Source organism: Balearica regulorum, chromosome 6, assembly GCF_011004875.1.
Source record: "Balearica regulorum gibbericeps isolate bBalReg1 chromosome 6, bBalReg1.pri, whole genome shotgun sequence".
Classification (NCBI taxonomy): Eukaryota; Metazoa; Chordata; class Aves; order Gruiformes; family Gruidae; genus Balearica; species Balearica regulorum.
Genome location: NC_046189.1, coordinates 413,793 through 426,663, shown reverse-complemented (window position 1 = coordinate 426,663; position 12,871 = coordinate 413,793). Strand labels below are relative to the sequence as shown.

Sequence of the window (12,871 nt, the reverse complement as noted above, 5' to 3'; positions counted from 1 at the left end):
TCAAATTTGATGGACTTTTCAATGTGTTGACCAATTTCATTAAGGTACGCTGACAGTGTGATGCTTATGCAATGGGACATTGAGCTCAGAAACATATGGGAGTGGCAGGAGTTCTTGATAAAAACGTTAGTTTGCGAGGTAATCCTGATTTAAAAGCATGGACGGCATCCTCACGCTAAGGGGCAGGAATACCCAGAGCCCTAACCCTACAGCATCAGGGAAGAAATTTCTCCCCGAGGAAAACAAAGCACCATTCCTATTCAAGCAGATAAAAATAAAATAAAATTTAAAACCTGACACAACCCACAAAGATATCAAACCATAACAGCGTGCTATCAAGTACAAAGGAAAGGAGCTTCTGGCCTCTGAGCTCCCTGGCACTTCCACAGCTGCTCGGTACGGCATATAAAAGCTCAGTAACGACCAGGTTCCACCACAGACACACACAATTACCGAAAGCAGCCCCGCATTCCCAGATCCCTCCAACCAGCACATACCCACAGAGGACACTTCTGTAATCAGGTTATTCCCCGGCTCTGTTGGCAGCGGGCTGGACGTGCGTCCGAGGGGACCGCACTGAGTCACAGCCCTCGGCAGCCAGCACTGACTCAGCCCCTGCTCCCCGCCGGCGAAGGAGACTCAAGGTAACCCGCGCAGCTTTTCTGGAGGCGCCGAATTCCCTTTGCACGGGGATGGACAAACGCTGTGGCTGACCCGGAGGTAGAGAATGTAAAAATGATCCCAATTCCTTTTGCAACCAGATATCCTTGAGAGGATGGCTGTCCGGGGCATCACTCTGAGACAAGCTCAGCTCCCAGAGTAGTATCAGTTACTTGGGTTTCTCCTTTTTTTTTTTTTTTTAAATTATTATTTTTAAAATGCACAGACATGCTGCTGCTTTGGTCAGGTACAGACCCTGATACGCACAGCCAGCTCTTGCCAGCTCCCAGAGCCTGCTTACGGCCTCTTCAAGGACTCAAATTGCAAAAACAAATATTTCTCAAACCTACCATAAAAAGACATTCACTAAAAGGACTGAAAAAACACACTCTGTTGTTAAATGGTAGGAACGAGCAAGAAACAGCCACATTGTATGCAAACAAGAAAGAAACTTGCTTGAAAATGTCATTTCGTTTGCTTACATAATCAATTCGCCAAGCTGTTGCGTTGGGGTTTTTTTTTTTTTTGGTCACACAACATTTATACTATAAAGGCATTTCCTTTAAAACCAAGATACATAAATAACAGCTTCTACTGATAAATACAGTCCAAAACCACAGTTTTAATCTCTGGTACTTAAACTTAAACTGAAATCCATAGCACGGCAGCTGGATGGGCTGAGTTTCAAAGGCGCCAAGCACTTACCGGTCTCAGAAGCTGCAGAAACAGCAAGTGCTACGTGTCTCTCTCCATCAGACCACGTCCTTAGATGTTCAAACAGAGATTCTCACCTAACGTCTTCGGGTTGTGCGCCCGCTGAGCTGACTTCGAATGCAAGAGGCATCAACCTGACCAGCCACGCTCACTGCCAGCACCTGGAGACAGCCTAGTTCAGCCTCACCTAAGATCGTCCTGGCCCAGAGAGGCACTAACGGACTCGTTCAGCCCTTGCGCCGGCGAGACGCTCCTCACCAGGGGCATACCCACTGCTGCCATCCACACAAGTTCCCCCAGGCACAGATGACATCCCCAAAACATCGACGCTGAGTTCCTTAGAGGGCGTGTTATATTTCTGGTCTGTTCCATGGCTCTCCAACACGACTGTTTGCCATCACGCTGCTTAACAGAATCCCTCTGCTCCCACGCAGGGTCTCTGACCGGGTGACTGCGAACAACCGACGGCACCGGTGCGGGGTACACGGGGCACCGAGATGAGTCTGCGGAAGGGCAGCGGAGCCCAACCTGGTTGCAGTCCCAAACTGCGACGATGCCCTGCCTGAGCTAATAAGCCCAGCCATTTAGGTTTTACCCACTCAAGACAAAACACAGTTGGCTTTTAAAAGAGAAGTAAGTCCCATTTGCTTATAATAAACAAGATTAAAGTACTCTAGAAGATGTACGTGCTCATAGCAAGCAAGAGGACTGCTGCTGAAGGCTTACGGCACCGCATTTCCATTCCCGAACCACGTACAGCCCATGAAAGGGCACTAAACTTTCATCAGAGCAGATAAACCTGAATAACCTGGGGGCAAATACAAAAATGGCCTGAGGTCCACGAGCGCAGCGTGAGCAAAGCTCTGACACACCTCCCGCTTCAAACACTGAGCACCATGTCCTCTACAGTACCTCCCCAGAAAACAAGTCTTCATAAAGCAAATTCTCTTCCTGCTGAAAAAGCTGGGCTGCTCTTCCTTGAGCTGAGGAGCCGGTGCTTTCGCACACGAGCCACGGCCAGCACGCTGGCTGCTGAAAAGAAACTTTAAAAAGCACGTGTGCATGAGGGGTGAGGGCCACAGCTCATCTGTTACACTCTGATAAACCGTACGGCAAAACGTGAGAAAATTCCTCGCACAATTCTTTTTCTTAATTACCGGAAGCAAGAATTGCGCGTTAACGCTGCTGTGCCCTGGCAAACTCGGGGAAGGCATCCCGGGAGGCCAGCCTTGCGAAACCGAGCACCATGACAAAGAGCCCGGCACAGGGCGAGCACATCGGCACAAGCAGCGCAACCATGATCACGCCTGAGCTGCTCTTCGCACGAAAACCGTGGACTTACCAGCACAGACAAATGCTAGCCGACAGAGCTCTGCACTTAATTAACTGGGGACAGTGCCTCCAAGCAAAAGTGGTGCCAAGTCACCTGTCAAAGCTAACTGCTGGCCACGCTTCTGCGTATGTGGCAGCGCACAGAGCAGGAATTTCGTGGAAAAGACAGGACTGCTCGATCTCAGGCTGCCAGAGGAGCGGGGGGAAGCTTTCTGTCCTGCCGTGCCAGTCCTGAATGGCAAGGGTTACTAAGCTTTTCCTCTGGTCATCGCACGACTACACCCCGTAAGGGCCAAGAACCACATCATTTGCTGCAGAAAAAAAAAAGGGTCAAACAGACAGAGGATTTGGCAAAACCCCCAAAAGCATCTATCTTCGACATCCTAAAAGTAACAACAGTCATTCAAGACGTGACTGTTTATACTATGAGACTCATTACACAGGAGGCCTGCCTATTTTTAGGGGTAGATATCACTACAATTGAGTGCTAGATAAACCCAAACAATTATTTTAAAAGGGTATTCCATCACTAATTATTCTAAACATCTTCTGCACTCTGTAGGTTGGCCTGCCGCTACTCTCGAGCATAACAGGTCAGAGAATGATGCTAGAACGGTGCTACAACTTCACCCATGCGACGCTCAAACGGTGGTGACGGATAACTCACAGAGCAAACGGCGTGTCCATACGAGTCCAACAGCCAGGACGAGCTCGTCACCGCTTCTGCACGCCAAAAAAAAAAAAAAACAAACCCAAACCAAAAACCAACCGCAATCTTGTTTATGCTACAAAACCCAGGAAGTTTTAATTTACCACTGAAAAAGATTCCCCGAGGAATAAACATGCTACAAACAGTGGCAAAAGCCCTTGAGCAGCAGCACCACGTTCAGAGCCCCAGGGCTCAAATCCGATACTGCACAACATAGAAACATCAACAGCAGTTTGCTGCTGCTCGAAAGAACCTACTGGAGATGGAGGGAGAAAAAAAAAGAGGTTAGGTTCCTGCACAGAGACGTATCTGCCCAAAGAACTAAATAAAAGCCCAGGCCAAGTGTGTTTCCAAGGACCAGCCTGGCTGCTGTTTGGCTACGGTCTGCTTTGTGGTTTCACCAGACTGAGCCCAGAGTCCCGACGGCTTCGCAGCCTCCCCTCTGGCCCAGCGCCGCCGGCCATCCATCACGCCGAGTCCTGACAAGCACAAGGTGAGGACACGGGCGGAACGCCGGGCTGGAGCAGGCCAGCGGCCACCCCTCGGCCACAGCCCAGCCGGGCATCCTTCAGGGCAACCCAACGCGCCTTGATTGTTAAAAACGCGCGCAAACGTTTTTTTAAGCGGACCAGACTTTTTGCACGATAACAGATATCACCGCCGCAGTTTTGTTCCAGCGCAGCCTAAATCCAACCAGATCCAGGAGGAACCAGGAAACCCCAAACCCACCAGGGGCCACAGCAACAGATGGCACGCTAAAACAAACAAACAACCCCCCCCCCCCAAAAAAAAAGAGGGGGGAGGCGCTTTGGGGCTTTTAGGGTTTTTTAACCAGCCAGGAAAAAAAGAGCCGCTGCGAGGTGAACCCGCATTTCACGCCCGAGCTCCTCTCGCAAGGACGCGCCCGCCTTCCCCGCTGCAGAGGGCGGGCAGCGGGGGCCGCGGGGAGGCGGCCAGCCCCGGTTCCCCCGGAGGGAGCACACCGGCCCCGGGTGGCCGGGCGAAGAGGAGAGGAGGGCGGCCAGGCCACCGCGACCGCCGCGCTCACCTTCGCCGCCAGCAGCGGGCTCCCGGGCGGCAGAGCACCGGGCGCCAGAGAGCAGCGAGCCCCGTCCCCGCGGCGGCCGCGTCCCCGGGAGGCTGGAGAAGACGCCGGGCTCCGCGGCCGGTCCCGCCGGGTGGCTCCCTCCGAGGAGGGTGACCGGGGCCAAACTTCCCGCCGCGCCGTCACCCCCTCAAAATGGCTTCGCCGCCGCGGCCCCTGGCCGAGGAAGGCCGCCCGGTAGCCCGCCCCCGCCCCGCCGCCGGGCACGGCCGGGCCCCGCGCCGCACTGCGCCCCGCCACGCCGGCGGCCGGCACCCCCGCCCCGACCCGCCCCGACCCGCCGCGCTCAACAGGTGCGGAGCGGCCGGGCCCGCCGCCGCCGGCACCTGCCGCCGCGTCAGGACCTGGACAGGTCCCGCGGGGCGCTCCCGCCGCCGCCGCCGCAACCGCACCTCACCTCACCCAGCGCCGCGCCGCTGCCCGGGCCCCTCCGCCGCCGCCGCCGCCGCTCCGCCATCCGCAGCCCCAGCCGAGCCGAGCGGCGGCCCCCGCTGCGCCGCCGCCGCCGCCGCCGCCACCGGCTCCCGTGCGCGCCTGCGCGCGACCGGGACGACCGGCCGCGCGCGCCCCCGCCGACGTGCAGGCCGCGCCGGGCCCGCCAGCGGCGCGAGCCCCGCGCGCGGGGCGGGACCGGGGGCGGGGCCTTCATTCCTATTGGCGGGCCCCGGGAGGGGCGGGGCAGGGGCGCGAGCGGGGAGCGGGCGCGCGCCCGGGCGCGCTCGCACAGGGAACGGCAACGGGAGCGAGGCGGGGCCGGCTGCTCGGGGAGACGGCCGCCGATTGGGCGAGCGTGGCGAGGGGGCGGGGCAGGCGGCGGCCAGAGGGGCGGGGGGGGCGCTGCGACGCAGAGCCGGCAGGGGCGGGGCGGGAGCGGGGGCGTGGCCAGAGCCGGCCCGGGGGCGGGGCCTGGGGCAGGGGCTGGGCCGGGCTGGGCCCGTCCCGTCCCCTCGCTGCCTTCCCCGGCACTACCCACCCCGCTGGCCCGGCGGCGGGCGGCCCTGGGCGAGGCCGGCTGGGCTGAGGCAGGCCCGCCGCTCCCCGTGCCAGGCCTCAGCAGGCAGGTGACAGCGGCGTTGGCCCGGCCGGCTCCGCGGGGTGTGCGGCGCTGTGTGCCCGGGCAGCGCGCCGGGTGCCGGGAGCAGCCCCCCGGGGGCCGGTGCTGGGAGCAACTCCTCGGCCACCCAGCGAGTCCGTCACGGCCCGGACAAAAGCGACTTCGAGTGCGCGGGGCCGGTTGCGCCTACAGCAGGGACATTAAGGAAAGCGAGAAAAAAATACAGTTTAAGTCATCCGAGTGCCTTTAGCACGTGGCAAAGGACCCAGCAATGTCGGCGGCACCTGCGGCTGAGGGTGCCCGGGTGCGGCTGAGGGTGTTTGGGTGCGGCTGAGGGTGCCCGGGTGCGGCTGAGGGTGTTTGGGTGCGGCTGAGGGTGTCCAGGTGCTGCTGCACGCCGCCCAGATGTTCAACGTCGCCAGGAGCACGCGAGACGCTGAGGAGCTTTTCTGCCTTTGACTTTGTTTGCCTTTTAGACCCAAATGCCTGCGTTTTATTTTTCAACAAGGTCACTTTTGGTCAAGAGGCACGGAAATGCCAACGTTGGTTCAGAAGAAGGGAAAAAAAAAAAAAAAAAAACCAAAAAGAACAAGTCCCCATGTCCTCCATGCTCAACCCCGGGGACTCGCGACTGGCCTCGGAGCCAGCAGAACCCCAGGACTGAGCTTTTCATTTCCAAAATCATCTCAGATGTGATGTCCATGTCCGAGTGCATCCCACCAGGCCAAGATGAGAAAGCCAAACGGTGTTTTCCAGCAAACAGCGAGTGATCTCCACTCAAACACCCACAGCGAAGTTCATCAGTGTATCTCATGGCTCGTTATGTAAATTATGGCTTCAACCTCTCGCAGAACAGTAGATCTGAAAAGGCTTAAATAATTCCTTTAAAACCTGGCTCTCGCACAGCCTGCCGGTGACAGCGAAAGCACGCGGTCACTTTGGGGAGCAGGTTTCTGAGCAATGACTTGCGTTTTGCTCTTGACAGGTGCAGGTCTCAAAACAAGCTCACGGGATGCTACAGGACACAGCAGGACACAGCGCTGGCCTCGCTCTTCCCCACTTGTGTGGCTTTTTGGGCTCGCACTTCTCTCCTCTGTCCTTTAGAGCGCTTCATCATGTCCTAAAAAACTCATTCCCAGCTACAGCTGACAACACTGACTGGTCGAGCAGCAATCTTACTTTCCCAGCTTCTGTCCCTTTGAGGTTACCAAATGAACACAAAAAGTTATTAAAGAAGCCAACAGCTTATTTAATTTGCCCTCAGGTAATATTTTTCTAAGAAGCCATGCTCAACATTATATACCACAGCCTCTTTGCCTGGAGCACGGTTTCCAGAGCCAAGTGATGGAGCAATCATCCATCACACACAGATCTCAGGGCAGAGGTGGACCCATCTGCAAAAGCATCAGCTCTATGCCCAGGAGCTGCCCCGAAGCAAGGGGCAAGCTGGCAGAGTCAGCTGCACCATGGTGAGCACCCATGCCAGCCCTGCAGTTCATGCTCTGGGGCACTTCTGCGATGTCGCAGAATCCCAGACTGGTTTGGGTTGGAAGGGACCTCACAGCCCATCCAGTCCCAACTCCCTGCCATGGGCAGGGACACCCTCCACTAGCCCAGGTTGCCCAAAGCCCCATCCAACCTGGCCTTCAACACTGCCAGGGAGCCAGGGGCAGCCACAGCTTTGCTGGGCAACCTGTGCCAGGGCCTCAGCACCCTCACAGGGAAGGATTTCTGCCTCACATCCCATCTCCATCTCCCCTCCTGCAGCTTCAGGCCATTCCCCTTGGCCTGTCACTCCCTGCCCTTGTCACCAGCCCCTCTCCAGCTTTCCTGGAGCCCCTGCAGGGACTGGAAGGGGCTCTAAGGTCTCCCTGGAGCCTTCTCTTCTCCAGGCTGAACCACCCCAACTCTCTCAGCCTGTCTCCATAGCAGAGGTGCTCCAGCCCTCCCATCACCTTCGTTCCAGGCAGCAAAGCTGTCCTCTTCACGGTAAAAAGGTAATAGCTGTTCTGCACTGGGGTATTTCTGGTGAGAAGAGCAAGGTGTTAAGCCTGAAGTCAGTGAAATGCAGACTATATGCTGCAAACATCTTCAGAAGAAGCTTCCTCCAGGGGAGCAATGGAACACCTGGCCATGGGCTGCACCAGCCCCAGGACTCTCTGCAGTGGGTCAAAGCAGAAAAAAGATGCAGAGTACCGGAGGTACAGAGGGGAGCTGGAGCACTTCCCCCAGCCTCCCTCCCCTCCAAAGCAGAGACAGGTTCCTCCACCGAACGCAAAGTCTCAGCTCAAAGCCCCCGGCTGCTGTTGGCACCAAGACACAAGCAAAACCCAGGAACTGCCAACCTTTGCACGGAGGACAGGAGTATCCAGAACCGCAACAGCCAACACTGAAACCAAGGTGCTGTGAAGCAAGGTGGGACCTTGACTGCAGGGCCCCTCCTGGAAGACCACCCCTGGTGTCCATCCTCCTGCAGCTGCCCACAGATCCACAGGTGACACCCAGCTTGCTCACCACCAGAAAAAGAATCTGTTCCTTAAAGTAATCAGGATCCAAAAGGAAGGGGCATTTAAATAAAAGATATTTAAAGGGGTTATTTAAAGAAAAACACATGATTTTCCAAGGCTTTGACCCACAGACATGCCGGTGGGAAGAACCTCCAGTGGGAAGAGCCTCTGGCATCTCCCATCTGGCTTCCCCCATGGGAAGCTGGCCCCGTCCCACGGTGAGGTGTGCCCAGCCATCACAGGAACCTCATGCAGAAATCAATCAGACAAAAATGATACGTAGTGCTGTAATACCTCAGTGTTATCCAAAGCTCGTGCCAAGAGCTTCATGTGCTTTCTCACCCATTTCTCTAGAGCACTTGGGTGGTGGCACCCACATTACCATGTTGCACCACGGTCCCTTCAGTGCCCAGCGCGGGCTGTAGGTGCAGCACCGAGCGGCTGCTGCGCTCGCGCCTGGCTTCTTCCCTCACCCTGTTTGTTCCTGGCAGGGTAAGGATCCGTACACACATTCACAGGGACAGTGAAGAGGACCAGCACGAAGGCCTGCGCTGGAAACAACAACCTATTTTTATACTTCCTCCCTCGCAGAGACAATCCTCCGCCTCTGCCTTGCTTGGGAGCGGCAGCACCCGCAGGCGGGCAGCTCTTGGCCGGCGAAGCCTTCGCCTCCGGGAACGCCTGTCCGCGTTTCCTTATCGTATTTTATTTTTGGATCAAGGAATTTAACACTAGCTACTGCTTTTCCCCAGCCCCCCCCCCCCCCCTTAGGATCAGCAGTGAAGCCAGCAAGAACAAAACCGCATTCCTCAGTTCCACCTCTGTGTCATGAGCTGAAGCGGTTGTGTTCCGCTGGGATGTCGGGGAAACCGCTACCGGGGCAGGAGCGGGGCGGGGATGAAGCTGACAATTAATTACCGTGAGGTAGTACCACTGATGATGATGAAGATACAGCAGTGGGGAGGTGCTGGCCCCCAGGACAGCTGCTGCCCCCAAGGACATCTGGATGTGTCCCCCAGGACAGGCACAAACACACTCTGGCACATCCCCTCTGGAGCCCAAGGGCCCAAGGAGGGGGTCTCTGCCAGCTCCGGCCCTGCGTCCGAGAGAGGAAAGCCAGCGCCGGGGCCCCCACGAGGGCTCACGTTGGGCAGACGGCACAGGTGGTGTGGGGGACACAGTGTCCCCCCCCCGGGCTCCTCATCCCGCTCAATGGCTGCCCCATGGATCAGCTGGGTTCCTGCCACTGCGAGGACAAACAGGCTGCCTCCCCAAGAGCGCTGGTCTTGCACAGTTGCTGGTGCTTATGAAACACCACTTTTTTCCAAATCATTTCCTCTTTTTCTTCCTTATTTTCATCCAAATCTTGTTCTGTTTTTTTGGGGTTTTTTGTTTGGTTTGTTTTCCATAAACTTACTTTAATAAATGAATGGCTTTTAACAATGGCTCTTTCATCAAAGTCCTGGGAAATTGGAAATATTAGGCTGTTTCTTGTAAAACTGAGCGCAGTGTGTTTTGAACACCACAAGCCAAAAGCAGCTTTACAGCTTCTGTGCTCTGAAACGCTCTTCCACCCCAGGGCAGCCTGATTTGGCCTCGCTCCTTGGGGTGCCCACACCCCAGGACCCGTCTCAGGGCTCACTTAGCACCGGTGGGAGTGGGGCCATGCCCAGCGCAAGGCTTCTGCACGCGTCCTGCCATCCCTGGCCATGGCTAATTTGCCGGCCGGTGTCACCGGCGAGGCTTGTGCAGCCTTGGAGGTCCCTGCGGGACGTGGGGTTTCAAGAGCCGAGATGACTGTGGGCTTACCAGAGCCACAGATTTCAGAAATGACTGACTCTTCCCAGAAGCGTTGCCTGTGATTTCAGGGAATTTTGTCTTGAAATCTTGCCTTATTGCCATGTCTGACCACCAGCTGAAACCTGCTGCTTTTTAATGGCTCTGTCTGCATGTGCCCTCCGCGTCATGCTGGCGTCTTCTGCAGGCAACTTGCCCATGAGCTCTGACCTAAAGAGCGGGGTCCAAGGTGAAGGACCCATGTTTCAGCATCCCGATGGCCTTCAGGGCAGGCGCTGAATGCAGCCCTGTGTGCTGTCCTCCCATCCCAGTGAAACACTCCTGCAATGTGTGACCAGCAGGTTGAGGGAGGGGATTCTGCCCCTCTACTTCACTCTGGTAAGACCCTAACTGCAGTACTGCATCCAGCTCTGGGGTCCCCAGCACAAGAAGGACATGGAGCTGTTGGAGAGAGTCCAGAGGAGGCCACGGAGATGATGGGAGGGCTGGAGCACCTCTGCTATGGAGACAGGCTGAGAGAGTTGGGGTGGTTCAGCCTGGAGAAGAGAAGGCTCCAGGGAGACCTTAGAGCCCCTTCCAGTCCCTGCAGGGGCTCCAGGAAAGCTGGAGAGGGGCTGGCGACAAGGGCAGGGAGTGACAGGCCAAGGGGAATGGCCTGAAGCTGCAGGAGGGGAGATGGAGATGAGATGTGAGGCAGAAATCCTTCCCTGTGAGGGTGCTGAGGCCCTGGCACAGGTTGCCCAGCGAAGCTGTGGCTGCCCCTGGCTCCCTGGCAGTGTTGAAGGCCGGGTTGGATGGGGCTTTGGGCAACCTGGGCTAGTGGAGGGTGTCCCTGCCCATGGCAGGGGGTGGGACTGGATGGGCTGTGAGGTCCCTTCCAACCCAAATCAGTCTATGATTTCCATCCCACACCCACGGTCCTAGAGCCACACCTTGCACCTGGTGTGCTGGTTCATCCAGATCTGTTTTTAGAGTCCTTGTCCTCACCTGAGGGACATGGTAGATGCACTGCCAGACCCGTCGCTTCCTCCATCCCCTGCCACCAACACAACAGAAACTGCATCCCCAGAAAGCCCTAGCAGCAGATCCAACCATGGTAGTTTCCCCTCATATCATATGCTGCCATATGATCCTCAGTGGAGCAGCAGCTAAGCCCAGGGAACCTGCATCCGAAGCCATGCTGCAAAAAGGAGGGGGATGTTTAACCCAGACCTCACAGAGGGTGGCAAGGTGGCTGTCATATGGGAGGACAACAGTGTCCTCACTGGGGCGGTGGCTGCCTCCCGGAGGACACCTGGGAAGCACAGTTGCCTCCTCCAAGGTGTAGCTGCTTGCCAGTAGCAATCCTTCTCAGAAAAGGGACAGGGCTGGGGGAAACGCTGTGGTCTGCAGCTCCCCGCCGGAGCGCCCTGGGCATGTTGGCATTGGCCAGCTCCCCACACCCCCACCACATCCCACCCCTCCTGCCCGGGGCACCGGGCACCCTCGCCCCACGCCGGGCGAGCTCACAGGCATTAGCTGCGTGTTTCTGAGCAGAGATTGCTACAGAGCATGTCATTTAACTCTCATAAAAATCATCACTGCCTCAATTATTCAGCACGCTCGCCCCATGGCCCAAGCTCACTTGCCGATGTTTCCACGCAGTTGAGATATCAAATTGTTGTATAATGGGTGTTGGTTGCCAAGATCCAGCTCCTACTCTGTAACACACGTGTGCCTGTATTCCTGCTGCCTTGTTTATATGTGATGGAACTTACGCATGTGCAGATGCCTGTACATGATACAGCTGCTTTGTACACGGTCTGTAACATGAATTTCTGAGGCCAGCGTGTGATTCAACGTAGTTTGGCAGCTCCACTTGCAGTAACCTGCTTGTGCAGACCCTTGAAGGATGCCGAGACATGTACCTGTGCTTACACGGTGCTGTGTGGTGGGTCTGCAGGCAGGATGGTGATGCCAGACCGGCACATGCCCGTGAGCCCCCAAATCAGGTGCTGGCTGCCAGCCTAAGCGGGGTGCCCTGCCTGCTGTCATCCGAGGGAGAGCTGGCAGCAGGACGGCCCTGAGACTGAGGGGCTCCCTCTCTGCGCTGGGGACAGGTCCCAGAGGTGGGGAACTCTGTCCTTGAGGGTCAGAGGAACGGTGATGTTGGGCCAACCCAACTTCACGCCAGCAACAACGCTCCCGTCTCCTCACCCCCTGGCAGGGACCCCTCCTGGGGCCACGGCGGAGGAAGGTCTGGCTCCGGCTCCTCCTCGCCCTCTGCCTGAGCTCACATCCCCGGGCTGAGCAGCTGCGGGCATGGGGCTGCGTGATGCCACCCATGGCAAAGTGGCCCCCGTGGGTCACGGTGGGCAGGCAGGACCAGAAGCCAAAGTGCAGGACTCCCTTGGGGGCAGCCACAGCAGTGTCCAACTGTGAAGCAGGTCATGAACCAACCTGCTCGGTGACCAATGCAAGGCCAATTTTTAAATCATGAAGATCTAGGGAAGCGCTGGTCCAAGCCCAGGCAGAGCTGCACAAACCACCCTGGAGGGCAGGAGCAGCCATGCATGGACAAGAACAGCACACGGGAAGCCAAGGGACACGGGGACACAGCTACTGGGAGACTACGCAGGCGAGGGAGATCAGTGGACAGCGGCTGCTTGGACATCTGCAGACATTCAACAGGGTCACCCACCGGGGCCTAAGGATGCCAAGGGGCAGCAGGATATGGGGGAAGGTCTTTGCAGGGGTAAATCGCTGGTTACAAGGATAGGGAATGGAGGGTATGAGCAACAGGCAGTTTTCATTGGGGAGCCCCACTGGGATCTGTGATGGTAACTGCATTCTTCAACATAAACGATCTGGAGAAGGAGCGTGCAGTGAGATGGCACAGTTTGTTGCTGATACTCACATCAAGGAAGCAAAGACAAGGCAGGACACAAAGAACTGCAGTAAGATTTTCCAGGGATGACTGAGGGTGCCCCCAAAAAAGAGGCAGATGAGTCGCA

The 12,871-nt window shown here is 56.9% G+C and overlaps 1 protein-coding gene across 1 annotated transcript in view; it reads right to left on the bottom strand.

The window, feature by feature from the left end:
- Positions 1-5,131, bottom strand: part of ADARB1 (adenosine deaminase RNA specific B1) — an 84,270-nt gene extending 79,139 nt beyond the window's left edge. The window contains 1 exon segment of the mRNA XM_075755829.1: positions 4,918-5,131. The gene's annotated coding sequence lies outside the window, so the exon portion shown is untranslated.
- Positions 5,132-12,871: the final 7,740 nt, after the last annotated feature.